Here is a 10,051-nt window from a genome sequence, read left to right as displayed (position 1 = left end):
GATCCTCAGCTATATGTTTACACAAAGCCAAACGGTCTCATATCCTTTATTTAAAAAAAAAAGGTGGTTGTTGTTGGGGGGGGGGGGCACTTTTCATGCGCTAACGGGCTTCTGTAGAAATTCTCACTTCAATTAGTATTGTGCACCCCTAGGAAAGATAAAATAAGTCCGCACTGGGTGGAAAGTATAACATTTTTTGTGAAAAAGGGGGAAACTTGAGAAATGACATATATTACCACACTTTTTTTGGGAGGGGAGCGGGGCTGGGGTGGTCCAAAGTGAATATTTTATCCAGTTCATCACAATTTATTAAAAAAATACCTCGCAGTGTTTCAAATTGATTTTGAAAGCCGCAATTTGTGTTTTAAATGACCCCAATTATTATTAACCCCCTCCCTGGTTTTTCGCAGACCCCGCCCCCTCTCAAACAAAAAAGTACCCTGTAAAGGTCCGTGACAGCGCCACCAAGCGGTAGAACTCCTTTCAACTATGATCGCCTGGCTTGTTTTTGACTTTTTTTTAAAGTGAAAACAAAATATTTATTTACATCCAAAGTTGCCGTGATTTGTTTAAGAGATTTGATTTTTCCATTCTCTTCTCTCTAAAACACCAATTAGATGTTCCAAATCCATCTATAAAAGCGGCCATAAGCATCATTAATTAATCGTCGGACCATAAAAGGGGGAGGCACCTGTTAATGAGCCAAGCCCAATCAGGCGTTTGTACGCGCCCAATTTACCTGCCCGTTTGTACACAGTGACATTGTGTCTTGCGGTTGATTGGGCTACTAATTTTTCGTGTGCGCTTTTGACGTGCTTACTCATTTTTTCGAACAAGCCACACGATTTTTTGAGCGATTAGTCACGTCAAAAGTATGCAGGATTTTGAGAGAAGAGGTCTCCTTTTATAACTGAAGCGTGGTCTGCAACGTTGTGCCCAAAACAAAAGGTGAGAAAATCTTTCTTTGCTTATTTTATTTGGAGAAGAAGGGTAGTGACCATTTCAGAATTTCCCGCGTTGTGTTGTGTCCGCGGTGTTTTACTGTCGACGATGTTCACCAAAAAAAGACACCATGTTCACCATGCATGAACGTGTTCACTGTTTTTCGATTGTCAGGATTGTCAATGATTGTATACAATTGGGATGCTTGGCATAACTGAATGCATGTTTTGTTTGTTTGTTTGTTTTTTCACGTGCTCACATTTAAACTTTTAAACTAACTGTAATTTACAACCTGACAACGGAATATATTGATTTTTCAAGGAACAATTTCTGTTACCTTCTTTGACATATTTGAAAGAAGGCAACCCCAACGAAAATTGTTCCCAAGTTGAAAATCAATAGGAAAAAAACACAAAAATTTGAAGAAAGAATCTTTCTTCAATCGCGATTCTTTTTTGTATCATTTTGTGGTATTAAGCATAACGACGCCACTTTTTTGTTTTGTCTGGCAGCCAATAATTCAAATTTTATAACTAAATGTCGGGGGTTTATTAAAATTGAATTTGTTAATTGCTAGGAAAATATAGCAATTCCCCCCCCCCCCAAAAAAAAATTCAATTTTTCGGGGTGGAACTGGAAGTGGAAACTATATATTTACATACCGATAGCACAGGAATTGCATTTTAATTTATTCAATACATAATGATTTTTTTTTGGTAGTGGATATTTTGCCGGAGGTAATGACGGCAAACTAACAACGATTACTAAAGGTTTGCCGGCGGCAATCCATATCAACAGAGGGCGCTGTACTCTTCAATATAGGGTTGAATTATAATATGTATTAAATTCCCACCAAAAGTTGTGTAGCACGTTTGGTGTAGTGGTTAAGCAAAGGCTTTAGAGAGCGGGATGACTCAGGTTCGAGTCCGGATCCCCTCCATGCTCCACATTTTTAAGTGTTTTTTTCTCATCCCCAAATAAATAAGAATATTCTTCTTTTATTATTTTAACATGTCTCAAACATTTTTTGCAGAGTATTACATTTTCTTTTTCAAATTTGTGGCTCTGGAGGATTTTTTTTAAAAGGGAAATAAAGTCCGAAATTATAAAATGGTCTGAATCCCATCTTGTGAATACGAGGTAACAACGATAATTTTGGCATGGAGCCAGACTAAAACTTGTCACCGGAGAATTTTTAAGTACAAAAAAACAGTAACTGCGCATGTTCAGTGCATATCCGGCAAACTAACGTTTACTAAAGGTTTGCCGTCTCCGGCAAAATATCCACTGCCTCTTTATTTTATAATGTCAGAAAGAACCCGAATCTACCATTAATGAAAACTCCAACAAATAAACAAATTTGCTTTTAGTGATTGGCAATGCAAAAAAAAAAAAAAAATGCTGTTCATTTTATGCCTCAATCCATCAGATACAGGTAGATGTAAACTTAAAAAAAAAACCTGCCATGAGATTTTCATTGAATACTAGTAGTACATGTAGGCCAAGTACAGTACATAAAGTATATGTCACGTGTACAGTTTGTCAGTGTGATACAAATGTATACGTACATGTATAGTACAATGGTTTCTAATGGCACTCCCAAATCAGTGTGTAAAATGAAACACAAAAATCTAAATACAAATTGTAATAGTTCATTGTGAAACAGTGTATGCTCATACTTTGGCTGCGCACATCCCTTTTGATAGGGCCTACTTACCACGAAATGCCAGAGGAAAGAGCATTTCCGATGTGGGCGTACCGGTGCGTCCTGTCATGCCTGTTGTTTCCTCTTTCATTTGCCCATCATATAGTCTCCCTCCCTCTGGCTGGCAAATTCAGCTACATCATCAAAGCAGTCAGACTCAATCAAGTGACTGTTTTTAACAGTTGAAAAATTCCCTTGTCAATTTTCTGTGCTTTGACTGGAGATGAGTGTTATGCCAGCTGTAGGTCTACCAGAACTTTACCTCTTTTGTCTGTTGATGGAATTTGACAAAATTCACAGTGTTTACACAAATGTGATAGAACTGGTTTTTTGACTAGTCTGTTTACAAATTATGCATGACAGAGGAAGTGGAGGACATTTTTTCACTGTCTGTGACTGATCAAACAATAAGAGGATTGTTGAAATTTGAAAGGACCATAAGGCATCAGTAATGTCAGTGCTTTGAGGCTTGTTCAAAATTGGTCCTGAATATTATCTAAATGTAACACTGTACACGCATACAGTGAGTTAAAGGGAATGTACATTTGCTTTTGCTGCAATTTTCAGAAATAAATGGATTAAGAGGATTAGTATGTTACAGCCAATATTGTTAAAATGACTTGTTTCACGTTTTGGGCTTGTTGTAGATGCTAAAAAAACTAAGAAAACCAATCATGATCTTGTAGTCTAGTTCCCTGACCCCACTTAAGATGAAACAGAGCAATTTATAGACTTTGGGGAATTGTAAGTCAGAGAATCAGTCTAGCAGGCTTGTAACTCTTCACAATTGCAAAGAAAACGCGGAATAACTAATTATGAAAAACTAGGAGCACTTTTTGAAAAAAAGCCAGTTTTCTCCAACGCTGGTCGGCCGACCAGCGTTGGAAAAATACAATTTTTCTTGAAAATGAGAGCACACCAGGAGCCACGATTTTACAGGATGCTTGAGACTGTCATTCCCTAGCAATCCAGTAAGGTATTTCGTGATAATTTGATTATTTCGTTTTGAGATGTTTGCAAATGTTGTATCTTCCCTTTAAGAGAAAAACAGGTCACTTCACAGTGTGTTTAACAAGTCCTTGGATGATGCAGGGAGAAATGTCTTTGTATAGCAAACAACCTTGCATGACTCACACTAATGTACACGCATAGGGTGTCATTCATGTTGGCTGGCCTTGTCTGGCAACTTGGGAATCTGTTTGTTATTTATTTATGAATGAAGGACTACACTGCTGCATATGTCTGTGGTGAAGAGGTTATTGAAATCTGTGATAAGTACGCCCTCAGTGGTGGGAATGCTGCTGTTGAAGGACGCTTGAGAATTGTACCTTGCGCCTTCCGGTATACATACATACCTGTCAGTGGCAGGAGAATGTTTCTGAAAGTGAATGGGTGCATGAAGTCCATACGTCTTTGTAGTGGGGTATCCAAAGGGGGCGGGGAAGGGGGGTTGGAGACTGAGACTATGAGAGAGGGAAGTAGGGGAAGATTTTCAGAAAGTTGTGTTGAAACGTTTCTGAAAGTGAATTCATGTACCGGTATCCCGGTAGTGGGTTTTCAAAAAGTGGGCGAGCATTCAAGGGCAACGGAAAAAGTTTCAGAATTTTTTTGGGGGGGGGGGGCAAGTGGCACCCTTCTCCTTCCTTCCACCACCTGTGTCTCTGGTATATTTTTCTTTTCAGGGACACTACTGTACTTTACTATACTTATGATACTTTTGGCAAAAGCTTGCCTTGCCTTTAGTGAGAAAACAAAGATTTTGAGACCGCAAATAATGCACACACCTGCACTAGAACTTAGAAGATACAAGCTGCGATACCATGTTAAAATGCATAATATACAAATGTTGAGTGGATCAGCGTGGAATGGGAGGAATATTATCGCAAGGTAAATTCTGGACTTTTCCATTATACGAGGCGAAGCCGAGTGAACTGGAAAAGTCCAGATTTTACCGAGCGATAATATTCCTCCCATTTCACAATTTAAAGCCACTCAATATTTGTTTTATATAATTGACATACATACATCCTTTTCACTTGATATATTTGAACTTTTATTTCAATAGGCCTACAAATTGGTGAAAAATGTATTTCTCTCTTCCAAACCACCCCTTCACGAAAATTTTGAACCCAACCGTTACGCTGTAGCGCTGGCTCTTTGGAACAATACGCGCCATACGCGCAACGCTGAACGTGCACACAAATACCGCGTCATGGAACAAGAATGATCCTAACTGTTCAATAGTATTTCCCATTCCCCATGGGCGGATAGTACTTTTTGAGCCCCGGCGTGAATGGCAGTAATATAACGAATGACACGTGATGTGAGTTCCTGTATGTCGGTTATAATACAATCTACATGTATCTAGTATCTACCCATTTTGGTAAAATTAATTCTTGCACTTTAGTTTAAGGCTTCCTAGAAGTTCTTAATTCTAAGCAGATTATGAACTCGCCCTACTGGGGCAAATTTCACGGCACTGCTAAGCACAAAAATGTGCTTAGCACAAAAAAAGTCTGGCTTATAAAAGCAGGTTGCCAGCCAAAACCCCACGTGATTGCTCGTGATTAGTATTCAGCTGTTGTTTGCTTAGCATGAAAATCACATGGAGTTTTGGCTGGTAACCTGCTTTTGTAATCCAGACTTTTCTTTGTGCTAAGCAAATTTTTGTGTTTAGCAGCGCCGTGAAATTGGGCCCAGATCATGCCCAAGGGTGCAGTACATTCTGCCAAGCAGTTATTCAGAGAGCAGTACTGTGAAACGGCAACTGGTGCTACAATGTACTCCACGCTTGTACACATAAATTTGAAATGGCTCTTGAATTATTCTACACTTTTTGATTGTCGGCAAAAAATGGGAAAATATGAACTCTTTTGTTAGCTTAAATATTCCTGTTTGATGACTCAACATCCACAGATGAATGTGTCCCTGAAAAACGATTAAATGTTTTATTGGATACAAATATGACAGACACGGTGCCTGTGCGTTGGGTTTAATCATAGCCAGTTGTTAAGGATGACAACGATGAAAAAGTTCATGGACTTTATGTAGCCGGTGAGTCATTCTATTACAAGCTGTCTTATCACTCATAGTACACTGATTGCCTTTGAAAGTCCAGAGGAAACAGAGATCGTTGGTAATTAATTAATTAATGAAAGGAGACGGGCATTGTCTTCATGACAGATTGATTGTTCCTGTGATCACAGAGCCCCCAGTATTTTGGCAGGTCCATTGCATTGTGTCTCCTTTGCACCAAACTCTGTTCCGTGATTATGTACAGCATGGATATCAAAACGTTGGCTAATTGTACGGAACATGTAACACATTTTTTCAAAGGCTGTAGTTAGGCAAACAAATTTCGATTACATGGCATTTGAAAATAGGGAAAGATTTCCATATACATGTTTATACGAAGTTCACTAATTTTCCTCTGTATTGACTAACAAGCCCCCAGATAGCAATTTCATGTCATCAAAGTCAATTTGAGCAGTGAGAAAATACAAGCATTTTCTTAGAAAACACTTACAATTTTTCAGTCCAATCTCATCATAGGGTTTGTACACAGGGTGTTGAGTGAGCTTCGTATATATGGAAATCTTTCCGAAAATAGGGTAGATAGGTAAGGAATTTTTTTTTTTTTTTTGGGGGGGGGGTAATTTTTGTGTGTGTATGATCATATGGAGGTGTCCTAATCCTATGCAGGGTAGGGGCTGTCAAAATAGGGTAGGGTAACCAGAGGCAGTAAGTATTATTTTTTTGCCATTTTTGGCCTTCCGGGATTGCAAATCTACAAGTGGTTTTTAAAATTACCAAAGCCACAAAAAGTGCTTAGAAGTTACAGACCAAGTGCAAAAGGGGCAGGTTTTAAATTTTGGTGAGAATTTTGTTTTTAAAGTTCCCAAAATATATTTTCTTATTTTGTATTGTTTTAAATCAATTCCTACATTGTACATTTTTTAGATTTCATTTTCTTGCTGATTCTTGGCTTTGGAGGATTGGTTTTTTAAATTATTTTGTTAAGGGAAGTAAAGTCCAAGAACCATTCAGTTGACAAGTTACAATATGAACTCAATTTCCATAAAATCACCAATAATGTTCAGCTTTTTTCGGAACAACAACTGGCAAAATTTGTCCACTTGCCCTGTGAGTTTGTAGAACAGGCTCCGTACAAGTAAGCCCTCAGGTTTTTGAAAATGAAAAAAAAAAGTTCTTCTCACTTTATTTGAGCGTTTGATCCGAGGGAGTCATGGTTAATCGATAACTTCCCCCTTAACAGGATAATATCTAGCGCCAATTGTTTCCTGTTGTCAAAATGTCAGTCTTAACATCTGTCATTACCTTTAATTTGCTTCTTCAGTCAAAACCTAATTTAATTTACATGTAGTTGACGTCAACTGAAAAATTGAAGAACAAACTGTCTTGTCCCAACACACTGCTTTTTTTCCCCAACAGTTTGTGCGACAAAGCTAGCCATATAATTGTGAATGTGAGCCTTACTGAAATTAACGAGTCTTGTTTTAAAGAGTGTGTGGCTTGTTTCTAGCAAAGCTGAATTTTTGTGCTAAATCTGTCCATGGATTTTCTGTTATTGGACATGTTGGAAAGATATGCACGTGTAACTCTACATTGTACAGGGTGTTTCAATAAAAAAGGAAACCCAACTTTGAAGAACCAGTATGGACAGACTAAATGTTTACTGGCTATAAAACTGGTATCATCTGAAAGCGTAATCTCTATGCTTTTCAATGATACCTTGTTTACATTTCCAGGGACATGCATCACTGAGCGCCATTGTCATGCGATTTCGATGCAAAATTGCAGTTGGTTCACTTTCATGTCAAACACAATAGGCACGGTGCGCATGATAATTGTGCTCAAGAAGAAGACACGAGTGCATAAAAAGAAACAAAAAACAAGTCGGGTTGGTTTCAAAATTGGATTTGATTGTTTGTCATGAATTTCTCGTTTTGACCAAGCCACGTTCAAAACAATGGGCCATTTTTCCGAGGATTAACATTCAAGCCATTTCACAGACATTTCCGTAACAATCATGACAATAGGCACACCGTGTCCAGTGTTTTTTTTTATGAAAGTGAACCAACTGCATTTTTGCATCCAGTTTTCAAGACAATGTTGCTCAGTGATGCATGACTCAGAAAACCTAAACACGGTATCATTGAAAAGCATAGAGATTACGCTTTTAGATGATACAAGTTTTATAGCCAGTAAACATATCGTCTGTCCATACTCATTCTTTGAAGTTGGGTTTCCTTTTTTTTGAAACACCCTGTAGACCTGTGCCTAGTTTTCCATTGCTTCTTGTTTTGGTTTTGGGTCTGAACAGTAGACAGGGGTGTAAAAACTCAGCTTTAAAGCTGATTTCAGCTTCTCCTTTTTTTTTTGGATTTCAGCTTTTTTCCCTCACTTGCTGTGTACAAAAGTATAGGAGATTTCAAAGTTCAGCTTAAAGGGAATATACATCATTTGCTTTTGCTGTAATTTTCAGAAATGGATGGAATTGGGGGGTGGGAAATATAAAGCAAATATAGTTACACTGACTTTTTGGAGGTTTTGGGTTCGAAAATGCTATAAAAACCAAGAAAAACGATCATTTTCCTGTAGTCTGGTTCCCTGACTCCATATAAGAAGAAACAGAGCAGTTTACATACATTGGGGAATTGTAAGGTCAGGGAACCAGTCTAGCTGGCTCGTACCCGTTCATAGATTTGTAATCGATTGCAAACAAGTGCAATGGTCAATTGGGGCCAGTATTTGAAAAAAAGCCAGTTGTTTCCAACGCTGATCGGCCGATCAGCGTTGGAAATTGATACAAAAATACCACTTTTCTTGAAAATGACAGTATACCAGGTGCCATAATTTTACAGGATGCTTTAGACTGTCATTTACCAACATCCTATTAAGGTATTTCGTAAAAACTTGGTAATTTTATTTTTCGATGTTTGCAAATGTTGTATTTTCCCTTTAACATTTTACACCTTTTCTTCAGCTGTTTTCAGCTAGTTTTATCAGTGGTCACTCACACCCCTGAGTAGACCAGCATTGAAGATTCAAGTTTGTTCGAAGGTAAAACACACACATGTCACGAAGCAATATTACTGTACCGGTCGGTACATGTACGTACCTTGGAGGGTTTATAATGTGCTTTTATACAATGTAGTTTGTATACAATATGGCTGCTTACAATGTTTGTCTACACGTGTACATTGGTGTACCCTCAAAGTTTACATTGCACATAGTCCTTTATCATGCGGACAAAGTACCATGTACTGTACTTTGTATTTGTATGCAAATTTATATTTGCCATTCCTGTAGGCCTATTATGTTACAGACTTTTATTTTCATGCGAGTTGGGTTTTTTAAGTGGTTATCTACCGCACAGTACGTGTAGGTTGCACCCCCAAGTTCACACTGCAATAATGTGTGCATGGTATGTACACACGTGTACGTATACAATTGTACAGTGCAAGGATACTTGTACAATTTACTGAAATTATAGTTTATACTGGCCATAATGCAAATGGGCAATCCCACGGTTACTCATGTTACATCTTGGATGTACTTTTGAGTTTCCTTGGGCTGTAATTACCTTACTGAAAAGGATAACTGTTATCCCCACGCATGCCATGGTAGATAGAGTAGACCTAGACCTACCTACGTAAGCACCAAAGATGACATCCAGAAAAATGTGTAATGTAAAGGCCTTTTCACACTGTCCAAAATCTCCACGTTGGAACCGGTTCCAACCCCGAGATTTTTTTCAACCCTTTTCCCACTTCTAAAATTTCAACCCGGTTCCGACCCGGGTAGCGTGCTCTAGCCGGATCGAAATCAACCCTGGGAGGGACCAGGGTTGAAAATCTCAACCCGGATCGAAATTGCATTTTTCGGCCTGAACCGTGTCGAAAATGACAGTGTGAACCGCCCGGGGTTGAGTCACTCACGGCCGATCCGTGTTGAGTTGAGGCCGACATTTTAACGAAAATCCGACACGCCGTGCATAATATTTCCCTCCACCACTATCGCCGTCACAACACCGATCACGAAACAATTGCTCCCTAATTATCATCCAATAATGTATCGGTGTATGGAGCATCCTTTACCGAGTCTGGGCTTGTATTAGGTCTGCAAAATGTACCCCCAAAAAAGTACATTTCTAATGTTAAATAGAACGAATCGTCTAACGAAATGACCGGAGCCATTTTGGAAATATTGCACACAGCTGCGCTGGTGTCGTACAAAAATCGGACTCCCAAATCGGATTCCTTTACTCTCTTATTATTGGCCAAACCCTTTCACGTGACAGGTCCTTCTCCTAATAGGCATGCGCAATACTACCAATGAGTCCGTATTTCACAGAGTAGTAAATTCACGCTGAACACCGGC

At 38.8% G+C, this 10,051-nt stretch overlaps 1 protein-coding gene across 1 annotated transcript in view; it reads left to right on the top strand.

Annotated features, from left to right (window-relative positions):
- Positions 1–687: 687 nt before the first annotated feature.
- The window catches only part of LOC119725503 (protein-methionine sulfoxide oxidase mical2b-like), a 95,536-nt gene continuing 86,172 nt past the window's right edge, over positions 688–10,051 (top strand). The window contains exon 1 of the mRNA XM_038196912.1: positions 688–948. The gene's annotated coding sequence lies outside the window, so the exon portion shown is untranslated. The remainder of the gene's footprint in view (positions 949–10,051) is intronic.

The sequence above is a fragment of the Patiria miniata genome, unplaced genomic scaffold (assembly GCF_015706575.1).
Source record: "Patiria miniata isolate m_02_andy unplaced genomic scaffold, ASM1570657v1 HiC_scaffold_19, whole genome shotgun sequence".
NCBI classification, from domain to species: domain Eukaryota; kingdom Metazoa; phylum Echinodermata; class Asteroidea; order Valvatida; family Asterinidae; genus Patiria; species Patiria miniata.
Note: the sequence above shows the minus strand (reverse complement) of the source record. Positions and strands in the feature narration are given on the sequence as shown.